This window comes from Rhipicephalus microplus, chromosome 1, assembly GCF_043290135.1.
Source record: "Rhipicephalus microplus isolate Deutch F79 chromosome 1, USDA_Rmic, whole genome shotgun sequence".
Lineage (NCBI taxonomy): Eukaryota > Metazoa > Arthropoda > Arachnida > Ixodida > Ixodidae > Rhipicephalus > Rhipicephalus microplus.
In genome coordinates, this window is record NC_134700.1 from 192,209,981 (window position 1) to 192,222,674 (window position 12,694).

Consider the following 12,694-nt stretch of genomic DNA (forward strand, 5'->3'; position numbering starts at 1 on the left):
ATCTCGCGTCTTTCATCAACTACAAGTACCGCTTTCTAGTTTATAACATCTTGCATCTTTTCATAATCAGCTACAAGTACCACCATCTAGTAAACACTACAAGAACTAAACGAGAGGTGGCTACATACAGGAGACGGTACCGCCATCTAGTGAACACTGCAAGAACTAAACTAGAGGTGGCTACATACAGGGGACGGTACCGCCATCTAGTGAACACTGCAAGAACTAAACTAGAGGTGGCTACATACAGGCTACAGGGGACGCACAGCCCACGCCCTAAGGAGCTTCGCCCCTAAAAGAGTGTTTGGCTCTGGTGTGGGCGCTTGGAAAGTTCCGGCCGTACTTATATGGCCGCCCGTTCGATCTAGTAACTGATCACCACGCGCTTTGCTGGCTCTCCACGCTGAGAGACCCTTCTGGCCGCCTGGCGCGATGGGTACTCCGCATCCAGGAGTACGACATTCGCATCGTATACGGCTGCGGACGCAAACACTCTGACGCTGACGCCCTGTCCCGCTCACCTTTGCCACCAGATCCGAAGTGCGGAAACACGTGCCTCCAGACCATGTCATCGTTAAATCTTGACTCGATTGCCACCGAACAACGTCGTGACACGTGGATCGCATCTCTTCTCGAATATCTATCTGGTACGCCCAACCTTCCGGTATCTCGATCCCTTCGACGTCAAGCTTTCCATTTTGCCATCCGCGATCAACTTCTTCATCGATGCAACTACGCTCCTGTTGGCCGCCGGTGGCTGCTGGTCATTCCACGCACTTTACGATCGCAGGTATGCGCCTCTCTTCACGACGATCCACAATGTGGCCACGCCGGGGTGTTCAAAACTTATGAACGCCTTCGCCATCGCTATTACTGGCGTGGCATGTACAATTTTGTACGCAAATTTGTACAGTGCTGTCCTGACTGCCAGCGACGCAAATCAACACCGCTACGTGCGACTGGCGAATTGCAGCCACTTCCGTGCCCTGCCAAGCTATTGGATCGCGTTGGCGTTGACCTTTACGGCCCCCTTCCATTGACACCAGATGGCAATCGATGGATTATAGTGGCGGTCGACCATCTAACACGCTACGTTGACACAGCCGCTTTACCGAGCGCTACCGCTCAGGATGTTGCGTCTTTCATTTTACGTCGCTTTATCCTTCGACATGGCGCACCTCGACAGCTCCTTAGTGACAGAGGCCGTGCCTTCCTCTCAGAGGTCGTCGAAGCTCTGCTTTCGGAATGCCACATCATTCATCGGAAAACGACATCATACCATCCGCAGACTAATGGGCTAACGGAACGGTTTAACCGCACGCTGGGTGATATGCTCTTAATGTACGTGGCATCTAATCATAGCAACTGGGACCGTGTTCTCCCATACGTCACATTCGCATATAATACTGCAATACAAACAACCACGGGATTTTCACCTTTCTTTTTTCTTTATGGACGTAACCTTTTTCATACAATTGATACTCTGCTTCCCTACCGTCCTGATGCTTCCGAATGTCCAGCTATCTCCGATGCTGCTCGACAAGCCGAAGAGTGCCGCCAGCTCGCCTGTGCGTTCACCACGGACGAGCAGCAACGCCAGAAAGAAAACCGTTGCACATCTCTTCCGGATCCCAGCTATGCCCCAGGGTCTCTCGTGTGGCTTTCCATCCCATACCAAACTCCGGGACTCTCATCAAAACTTGTCCCGCGGTACGAGGGGCCTTACACCATTTTAGAGAAAACCTCTCCGGTTAATTACCTAATTGAGCCAGTTTCCCGATCGGATGACATGCGCCAGTGTGCACGTGACATCGTCCATGTTTCCCGCCTAAAACCGTATAATGAGCCTCTCCCTGAATCTTCTTAGGTCGCCAGGATGGCTCCTTTTTCAGCGGGGGCGATTGTGAAGAAGATGTGGCTGCAGCAAGCAGCATCGCCAACGCCTGGCTCTCACGGCTCGTGCGTCGGTTCGTTGCTGTGCCGATTGCTGGACGGTTCTTCGCGCTGTCTCGTCGCTGTCTTTAACGGCTAATAAACCTCTTCACATGTGCAGATTTCAGAAATGCATGTTTTTTAGCGCAATATGTCGTTTTTAAAGTACTATCAGCCATTTTATTTGCTTTTTCGAAGCCATAATTTGCCTTAACTGATGAGTTAAAAAGTGAATAAGCACACCAGAACAACCTGGGATGAGTACACAGTGCAAACAAAAAATAACAAGAATGGGTACTGTAAGCTCACTTGAACAAAAGTTATTGTATGTTGAACATTCGCCAATGAGTCTGCATCAAGTTGGTATTTCAGTCAGAAATATTCAGCATACCAGAACTTGTGTTCAAATGGGCTTAGAACATCGATTTCTGACTTTTTGCTTTCTGTACCAGGTCATTCTCATGGGCTTGCTTAATTGTTAACTCTATCAGTTTAGGCAAAGTATGGCTCCCAAAAATGGCACCTGGTGCTTAGAAGCTACATACCTTACTATGAAAAGAATTGCATACGTAAAATTTCCACGCACCAAATTTGTATAAACTTTGCAAGTTTCATTGATATTGACGAACAACTTTTAAGAAAGTTTTCAGGTGCAGTGTTGTTGCTCCTTTAACGAATGAAAATCGTAAAGGAAGTTGGCCTGGAGTATAAAGGAAAACATATTAAGCCGAAAAATATATTGTACAGAATCATGTTAGTGCAATTCCAATGTACCGTAAATGCGTGTGTATAATACGAGTTTTTTTTTCCAATATTGGAGTTTCAAATTTCCGCTTCGTACTGCAGTCGCCGACCAATTTTTCCGACCTGGCGGGGACCGAAAAAAAGTCTGGAAAATTGAACAGTCCAAAAAACTTCTTTTTGTTGGAAATATGAGCTTTATTGCATCAGGCAGGCTTAAAAAAGTCCATGATTCTGCCTTGCCTCATACTACGCTTGGGAGCAGTTTGGTTTGCCCTTATTTGCGCCAAGGTGACATCGTCACCGTAAATGCTCGACAAAAGCGTCTCCGTGGTGGCAATCTCCGCTGCGGACAGCCGCAGGCGATTGTCATCATCCGAACCGTTCTCCGGCTGGCGAAGAATTCCTTCGTCTGTGGGCTCCACGCACGAAATTGCCCTCGTTTACACGAGCGAAGTCTTTAAATAGGGAGTTTTAGATTGCAGGCGCTGCGCGCGTTGCGGGTAAAGCGAACGCATTATAAGTTTTAGCATAGCCTTCTAGATTTCCCTTGCCTGCCGGATGAGCGCGAAACACACGTCATCTATGGCGGCGCTACCTATGTAAGGGTAAGGGTCTTTGTACTTGGCCTTTCAGATCGGCAATTTTGGCGTTTGCTAATTTCAGAGGCTATGCCTTGTATTGAAGGGGTTGCCTGCTGGATGAGTGTAAAACGGCTGTCATTTATAACGGTGTCACTTATGTGGGATTAATTATAATTACGTTTATGCCTTTTTAACACTTTTTAACATTATTTGTATTGCATATAAGCTCCAACAACGCAAAAACTTATTTGAAGACACCCTTACTTAAGTGGCGCTACCACCATAGTTTCTACAACGGCCGCTTCCTTAGTGAGTGCCGATAATCCGGCAGGCAAGGGAAATCTAGGAGGCTATGGTTCTAGAATAGCGTTTGCTCCCCCTAGGGAAAGGTCTAGGGACATTTGCCCCGATCGCAAACTCAAATGCACGGAAGCTGCACACAACACTTCGCAGGCCGTGATCGCCGCACGCTATTTTGGATTTTCTGCGGGCAGGCCGCGAATGGCGACTCGCGTTACGACGTATGCGCAGTGTCAGCGACCGCACCGCAAGGGCTCACGATGCGTTATTTTTTTAAAACTCCCCAATGTCATTGTGGCAGGCTCATTCACTCCACTACTGCGCAGCTCCGCTTCCTCCTTGTACGGTGCAATGATGACAGTGCTGACCATTACGGCTGACCAAATACGAGAAAACGGTCCCGTGCCGCGTTTTTTTAAGCAGACACGGCCTCGGAAACTTGAAATATGACGTTTGCTTTCCAATCTTGGAGGCAGGAAAGCCATTTTAAAGTTAAGTTACTAAGCTTAGTCAAGCCGGCAGAAAATCCAACATGGCGGCGTCCATACAGGTTCGTGGCGCGGCTCAAAACAAGCGATTTAGTCAAAAAAATCCAACTTTAGGGGGTGAATTCGTCCGAAAACTTAGTTGGAAAAATTCGTTAGCCCCATGGGAACCCTGACAGTGCACTTTTGAAGTCTGAAAAATCGGTCAGCGACTGTATGTGCAGATTCGAACGAAAACTTGCTCGAAAAATGAAATTGTGCTTGAAGTTTCGGTTTTCTAACTGTCGCTTGGCTACGGCTTCGTTTTGTTTACGAGTGGCTATGGCTTGGCTTTGTTATCTTTGCGCCGTTGCGTGGCAAAAGTGAGCGCTAGTGCCATTTCTTTTTTTGTAGTTGAGTATTTTGAGCGCTTGCAATATGCCAAGGTGCAATATGCCAAGGTGCAATATGCCAAGGTGCAATATGCCAGGGCACCGAAACCAGTACTCAGCTGCATTCAAAAGAAAAGTCATCGCAGCTGCCAAGGAAATCGGCAACAGTGCGGCCGGAAGACAGCTCGGAGTCACCGAGGGAAGGGTCCATAGGTAGTCACGACAGAAAAAAGCGCTTTTCGCGTGCAGCAGAAAGCAAAAAAGATTTCGTGGTCCAAAGAAAGGGGCCTTCCAAGAGATTTAACTCGCACTGATAGAGTTCGTTTGACAGCAGTGGGTGGTGCACTTGCCAGAAACATGGAGCTGATGCAGATGAAAACGAGGGAGCTGGCGAGAGCAAAGGAGATATTGAGCTCGGACTTCAAAGCCAGCAAGCACTGGATCTACCGTTGCATGTGCCGAGCCGGATTTTCCCTGCGCTGGCGAACCTCCGTTTCTCAGAAGCACCCTGAAGCCTTTGAAGGGCTTCTTATCTCATTTCAACGCCATGTTATTACGTTGCGCCGCTTGCAGAACTTCCAGCTTGGACAAATCGGCAACGCCGATCAAACGCCAGTTTACTTGGACATGCCATCGCCCCTTACAGTTTATGAGAAAGGCTCGAAGCAGGTTAGTGTTTGTACCACTGGCAATGAAAAAAACACGTGTCACAGTGATGTTATCGTGCACGGCGGACAGCCACAAGCTCCGACCTTATGTCGTCTTCAAGCCCAAGACAATGCTGAAAGGGAAAGAGCTACCGAAGAATGTCATCGTGAGATGTCACGATAAATGCTGGATGAACGAAGACCTTGTCCTAGACTTGGTAAAGTCCTTGTGGTGCAGACGACCTGGTGCCCTGCTGTCTTTTCCATCCATTCTGGTGCTGGACACGTTTCGCTGCCATTTGGCCGACTCAGTGAAGAGGCTCTTGTGCGACTGCGGCACGGAACTGGTCGTGATCCCGGGTGGGATGACAGCTCAACTGCAGCTTCTCGACGTTTGTGTAAATAAGCCATTCAAGGATGCGGTTAAGCGTTGCTACGCCTAGTGGATGCACTCAGGTGAGCCTGCAGTGACGCCGACCGGGCGACTGAAACGGGCATCGTCTGCCACGCTATGCAAATGGATCATGGACGCTTGGGCAAGCATCCCAGAGGACATTGTGCGTCGTTCCTTCAAGAAGTGCAGCATGTCTAGTGCCCTCGATGGCACAGACGACGAGCACCAATTTGACGATTTGTCTGACAAGGAAATGTTCGAGGAAAGCACAGTTGAAGACAACAGCGATTGACATGGCGGATGTGTGCTCAATAAATGTGTTTTCGGTGACCTTTCTTAGGTCGTTTTACACGCGGGTACAAAATTTTTTTTTTTCGTTCCGTGCCTCTAAAATTTGGCCTCGTATTATATTCCGGTTCGTGTTATACGTGGGTATTCACGGTAGTTGCTATGATGCTATTACATTCGAAACAGTAATTTGAAAACAACTTCACAGAGCATCCACATGGTTTCTCATGAAGTTAGTAGTCACGCTGTGGGAATGTGGGACAGCTGTAAAAATTTATTGCCTACTGAAATTCAAAGCTTGTTGCAGAAGTGCAGCGACTTGTTACAATTATTTTTTCTGGGAACTTCATTTTTATGAGCAAGCCAAGAACAGCCTCTTACTGTTTTAGTGCTATGGAGAGTAAGCTCAGTGGTATTTCGAAACGAATGTTGTCATAATTTTTCTCACTGATCCTTATTGTTTGGAAGCAACTAGTATTGTCATGAACAAGATGATATATTGTTATGCATATGTGATTCGGGTTTGAGCCTCTGGGTAGCGGAACAGGCAGATTAAAGAAGAGAACGTTCGGCTAGCGAGATAGGCCTTCAGTGCACGACCCCTTCAAGTCTACCAGTATGCCACAGCGTAATAAACACATTTCTAAACGTAACAGAGTGGTGGAGGTGTGGGGTACAGCACGTCGACGAACCACGAAGCCACAGCTGTTTGAACTTCGCCGAAGCCGTCGTCTTGCTGGTCTGCCACCGACAACAACTGCCATGGCTGAAAGTGAAGGTCACGGCTTCTCAATTACTCAAAGGTCAGTGCCGGCTGCACCTCGGTATCGCTATATGAAACTCCACCCATTCGCGGGAAGAGCAGGGGAAGATGTGGATGCACCGATCAACTGGAAAATGTCGTGCTGTTCCTCACGGAAACCGCCTTGATGTGGTACGAAAACCACGAAGATTCCTTAACAACGTAGGATCGTTTCGCCGAAGAACTCAAGAAATGCTTTGGCGACTCTGTTGGTGCATGTTGGCTCAAAGAGCCCAGACTTCTGGAGAAACGTGTACCACCTACATAGAGGAGGTTCTGATGCTCTGCAAGATCATAGACCCGTATATGTATAAAGAGGACATGGACGGACACGTTCTGAAGAGTATAGCAGAAGTTGTCTACAATTTTTTTATAGGCAGAGAAGACCTCACTTCCGTCTCCGCCGCCCAACGTTACTGCCATACTTTCGAGAAGCTGAAGGCCCGTCGTATTGCCCCGAAATTTGGTAGGCTGGCAAATGTAACAACGGTCGCCAGCGTGGACTTAAGCCCACCTGCTGACCTTGCCACTACTATCAGGGCAATAGTGCGCGGAGAGCTACAGCGACAAGACACACTGGTCGACGAATCCATCCATCATCCGCTTACCTGTTCATTCTACTACCCGGCGCCGTTCGCTCCTCTGCCACCATCGGTATGTGCGACGGACTTTAGCAAAGCTGGAACTTCCTGGCCACGCCGAGACTCATTCGCGCCTGACCAGCGGTATGACCGACACCTTCGTACCGGCCCCGCTACACAGAGGCGGGCAGTTTCCGTTCAGCAAGCTGCTCCACTTCATTCGGGTAGGCGACCTTACACAGCGGAGCGCTGTCAGCAGTGGTTCGGCGAACGACCCCTACCCGTCTGCTACAACTGTGGGCTCGAAGGCTACATTGCCAGGTACTGCAACTACCGGCAGCCGCCAAGGTATGACCACTCACCTAGATCCGACCTGTCAGGCTTTACACGAGCACCAACGTTTCCTGGAAGCGCATCGCACGAGATACCAAGGCTGCTGGGAAACCGTTCTCCGGCCTCTGACCGCAGTCTGACAACCCTGCCAGCCCCTCGCTCCAATCGACCGCCGTCTCCTAGGCACCGCTAACCTTCGCCGCCTCTAGAAAACTAGTCGGCACCATTGGAGGTGAGGTCTCTGGACAGTCTTCGATTTCCACAGAAATGCCTCCTTTAATTTGCATGTTTAGAAATAAGGTTTGTGTGCTAGTCGACGGTGTCTCAACAATGGCTTTAGTGGACACAGGTGCAATCATATCAGTGATGAGTCTAGCATTCAAACTCCTCCTGGGACGAAAGGTTATGTTCCGTTGGGACCGTGCTGATACATTTCGTGGAGTGAGCGGAGATGTCTTACAACCTGTTGGTGTCTGCATAGTGACTGTTAGTTTGGGTGGCCGGAATTTTTGCTGATTTTGCTGTTCTCTTTCATTCACGCATGATGTAATTCTAGAACTCTATTTCCTGAATCTTTGTGATGCCACTGTCGATTGCTGCACAGGAGAGATTACAGTAGATTCAAATGTTCCAGTAGCGTTTATGGAAAGCCCGCCCTGTATGGAAAGTACCCTTTGCGTGTCCATGGACACAACTGTACCACCCTTGTCTGCCAAGTGTGTTCCTGTCGTCAGTTCCCCTGCAACTGAGACGACATTTGATGCCACCGTAGAGCCCATTCACCTCAGCTGCATAATGAAAAACGTTCTAATACCTTACTGTACGTTCTCGATTGTGCAAGGGCATACTGGTTTGTGGGTGATCAACGGCTACAATGAACCTTTGGTACTGCCAGAGGGTCTACAACTTGCTAAGATCCATCAACATCAGGTGTTCTCCCTTGCCATCCTTGCAGAGAGCAGTGATTCTCCGGATAAGCCCGATTCCAATCATTTGCACGCCATGGACACCTCAATAATGGCAATGATTGACAAGTCTCTTAGCACCAACGAGCGTAATGACCTGGCGAGTATTCTGCGCAAACATGCTGGTCTTTTCGATTTCGCACAGCTACGCTCCACTGTCATTCCCTGCTTCTCGTGTAAAGCACCGCACAGATACGGCATACCATAGACCTCTCCGACAAAAACCATACCGGGTATCGCCTTCGGAACGCGCAGTGATAAATGAACAGGTTGGTGAGATGCTAAAGAAGAATGTGATTCAGGAATCATGCAGTCCGTCGGCCGCTCCCGTAATATTGGTCAAGAAGAAAGATGGAACATGGCGATTTTGCGTTGACTAATGCCGTCTCAACGCCATCACAAAGAAGAACTTGTACCCACTACCACGTATTTATAATGCTATAGACTGTCTTTCATCAGCCTCCTGCTTTTCGTCTGTTGATTTGAGGTCAGGGTATTGGCAGATTCCAATGCACGAGGAAGATAAAGAAAAAACGGCATTTGTTACACCAGATGGACTTTTTGAATTCAATGTGATGCTATTTGGACTATGCAATGCGCCTGCAACTTTTGAGCGCTTCATGGACAACATTCTGTGTGGTTTGAAGTGGGAAGTATGCATGTGTTATCTCGACGATGTTGTGATTTTCGGGCGCACTTTCTGTGAGCACAACACACTCCTCGACCTTGTGCTGAACTGCCTAAGCAAAGCACGCTTGCTGTTCAACTCAAATAAATGTCGTTTCGAAGAGCGCCAAACACTCGTCCTTGGACACTTGGTGAACAAAAAAAACATACGGCCGGATCCCGTGAAAACGGCTGCAGTGTTCAAGCAACCTCACTCAGCGAAAGAACTACGCAGCTTTTTGGGCCTCTGCTCATACTTCCGTCGATTCATCCCTGGATTTGCTAATATTGCGCACCCACTCATGTGCCAGCTTCAGAAAGGTGCGCCATTTGACTGGACTCCGGAATGTACGCCCGCTTTTTCTGAGTTTGTTTATTTGATTTGTTTATTTGATACCCACAGTGCCATAAGGCATTACAGTGGGGGGAATACAACATGACTACAAGACAGAACACAAGCTCGATTTGCGGCAAGTACAGTACAGTCCAGATAGTAGGAAGTACACTGAATACACAACGTATTGGAGATTTACAAAAATGTACGAAAAATGCCAGCAGGTAACATACAGAAAAACAAATACAATATGTATAGCGCACAACAAGACACCCGTCATCAACTGAACAATTCACTTGACTCTAACAAAGGAAGAAATGAATCACTATCAACAGCTGGAACGATCGCTGAAGGTAATCGATTCCACTGGGAAACCGTTATAGGGACAAAAGAATTAGTGAACGCTGCTGTCTTATACCCCTGTCACACGGGCACCCGTGAAGACCGTTTAACTCCCTTGTCTTTACGACAACGAAGATGCGGTCGGTGTCACACGGCCACCCTTAAGCAAACGAAGGTGAACGGAGCATTTCGCAAAGGACGTTCAATGATCTTCTTTCGCAGCGAAACGAGGTACTCTCGTCCTCAGCAGTCTAGAGGTCAGAGAAAAATTTCGAGCACTAAGTGGCCGCAGTGAAAGAATAATACATTTTAGCAATATTAAACGTTCTTTCGTTGTAGTACTCATTCACAACGCATGTTTGTTTACCATATTTACGCCTGCCAGAGTTCACTTACTCTCAACACCGATGCCCTACACACCGTGCCTCGCGAGTTGGGCCGGCCGGCGCCAGCCGATCAGCGTCATTACCAGCGCAATATCGCACCACTTCTTCACGTCGTCCGCTGTGTCACTCATGGCTGAAGAACACAAAATGTGCACTCACGAGGCAAGGAAGCATAAGAACTTTCGTACCAGGCATTTATACAGGCAACAAAACAACTAAAAGCACAATGTGGCCAGCGTCACTAGCAGCATTGCTACATTTAGCAAATGCATTTTTATTTAAAATTATTTTTAATAGTTTGTTAGTTGCATACCTACTTAATAGTGCTTTTTTGTAGAAACCGCATAACGAGGATTCACAAAAAAATCAATAGGGATCAAATTAGAATACTTTTCCGAAAATCAAACAGCGCCAGCTGAGCCCCCTCGCGGCAACTGTTACAACCTTGTCATTACCGTGTGCCACAACTCGTTCTCCGTCGAACCCCCTAGGGGAGATTTACGTTGACGGTGTTCAACGGAGTTTGGTGGTGGCCGTGTGACAGGGGTATTACATCGGTACTGAAGTTGAAGTTCCTTTTGACATCTCATCCGATTCTTTGACACTTCGATCCTCTGGCTCCCACAGAACTTCAACAGACGCTAGCGGTGTCGGTGTAGGTGCCGTGTTGGTTCAACGCTTGGATACCAAAGAACATGTCGTTGCGTATGCAAGTCGCTTGCTAAGCAAGTCCGAGCGTAACTACACCGTCAGAGAGCAAGAATGCCTCGCAGTAGTCTTCGTAGTGCAGCGCTTCCGGTCCTACCTGTACGGGCTCCCCTTTACCATCTTGACAGATCATCATTCGCTCTGCTGGTTGGTCAATCTGCGTGACCCATCTGGTCGACTAGCTCGCTGGGCACTCCGTCTGCAGGAATACGACTTTACGGTTTTCTATAAAAGCGGTATTCGTCACGCTGATGCAGATTGTCGTTCGCGACTACCGCTTCCATCGACGGACTGCGACGCGGGCAACTGTGACACCTACATCGCGCCATTGCACCTGCCATTTCCTGATATCAACGCCTTTAAGATCGAGCAGCAAAGGGACCGCACCATACAGGAGTTCCTTCCTACCGAGTCAAGACCATCGGGGACTCGCTTCTGCATGCGCGACGGGCTTGTGTACAAAAAGAACTATGCTACGACTGGCTTACGATATCTTCTCGTGGTTCCGAATAGCCTTCGCGTTTCCGTCTTGCAGGCTATGCATGATGACCCAACGCCAGGCCATCTAGGCACAGCGAAAACTCTTTGCCGGCTTCAAGAAAGATTTTACTGGTCGAAAATGCGCCAGTCGATGGAACAGTACATCTCTAGTTGCAACGAGTGCCAACGCCGCAAGCGCCCTACTAGTGCTCCTCCAGGGCGACTACATCCTATCCCGCCCCCTATAACTCCATTTGAGCAAGTTGGGATTGACCTTCTAGGTCCCTTTCCGAGGTCTTCTAGTGGTAATCGCTGGATAGTCGTATGCACTGATCACTTAACACGGTACTGTGAGACAGCGCTATACCATCGGCAACTGCAGCTGGCATGTGTTTATTCAGGCTGTGTTTTGTGGTTCTACGACATGGACCTCCTAAAGTTGTTATCAGTGATCATGGGCGACAATTCACTGCAGTCGTGGTGGAAGAGATGCTTCGTCTATGCATGCGCTTCAAGCTTTTGGCACTCTACGCCATATCACCCCGAACAAACGGCCTCACGGAACGAACTAACAGGACTCTCACGAACATGCTTTCTATGTATGTCACAGCAGATCACAAGAACTGGGATGGCGTGCTACCTTTCATCACTTACGCATATAACACTGCACAGCATGAGACTACCAGCTACAGTCCGTTTTTTCTTCTGTATGCTCGGCCACCTCGTCATACCCTAGATACCGTCGTCCCGTTTTTGGACCACCATGATTCCGGTATATCTGAGATCGTCTGCTATGCAGAAGAAGCCCGACGGCTTGCTTACTTGCGCACCCTCGCTTCGCACCCTTGCTTCGCAAGATCGCTCGAAGACACATTTTGACCGTCTACGTCGACACGTGACGTTTATCCTGGAGACCATGTGTTGCTGTAGAGGCCAAATAGGAAGCGTGGGTTGTGTGAAAAATTGATGGCACACTATGCGGGACCTTATGTTGTTCTAGACCGCATAAGCGATGTAACTTACTGCGAAGCACGTTTTCACTCAAATGGCCGACGATCTGCAAAGACTGAACGTGTCCACATAGCACCTTTGAAGCGCTATATTCTCAGAGAGACTCTTTAACTCGCCCGGTGGGCTTCGCCTGCGTGGAGGGAAATGTTATGCATATGTGATTCGGGTATGAGCCTTTGGGTAGCGGGGAACAGGCAGATTAGAAAAGAGGAAGTTCTGCTAGCGAGATGGGCCTCCGGTGCACGACCCCTTCAAGTCTACCAGTACTCCACAGCGTAATAAACACATTTCTAAACGTAACTATATATTCGTAAAGTAACAAATAGCATGGCAATGGCAAGGGC

The 12,694-nt window shown here is 48.4% G+C and overlaps 1 protein-coding gene across 3 annotated transcripts in view; it reads left to right on the forward strand.

Annotated features, from left to right (window-relative positions):
• Positions 1-12,694, forward strand: part of Dgkepsilon (diacylglycerol kinase epsilon) — a 76,266-nt gene that overhangs the window by 47,105 nt on the left and 16,467 nt on the right. The gene's annotated exons all lie outside the window — the stretch shown is intronic.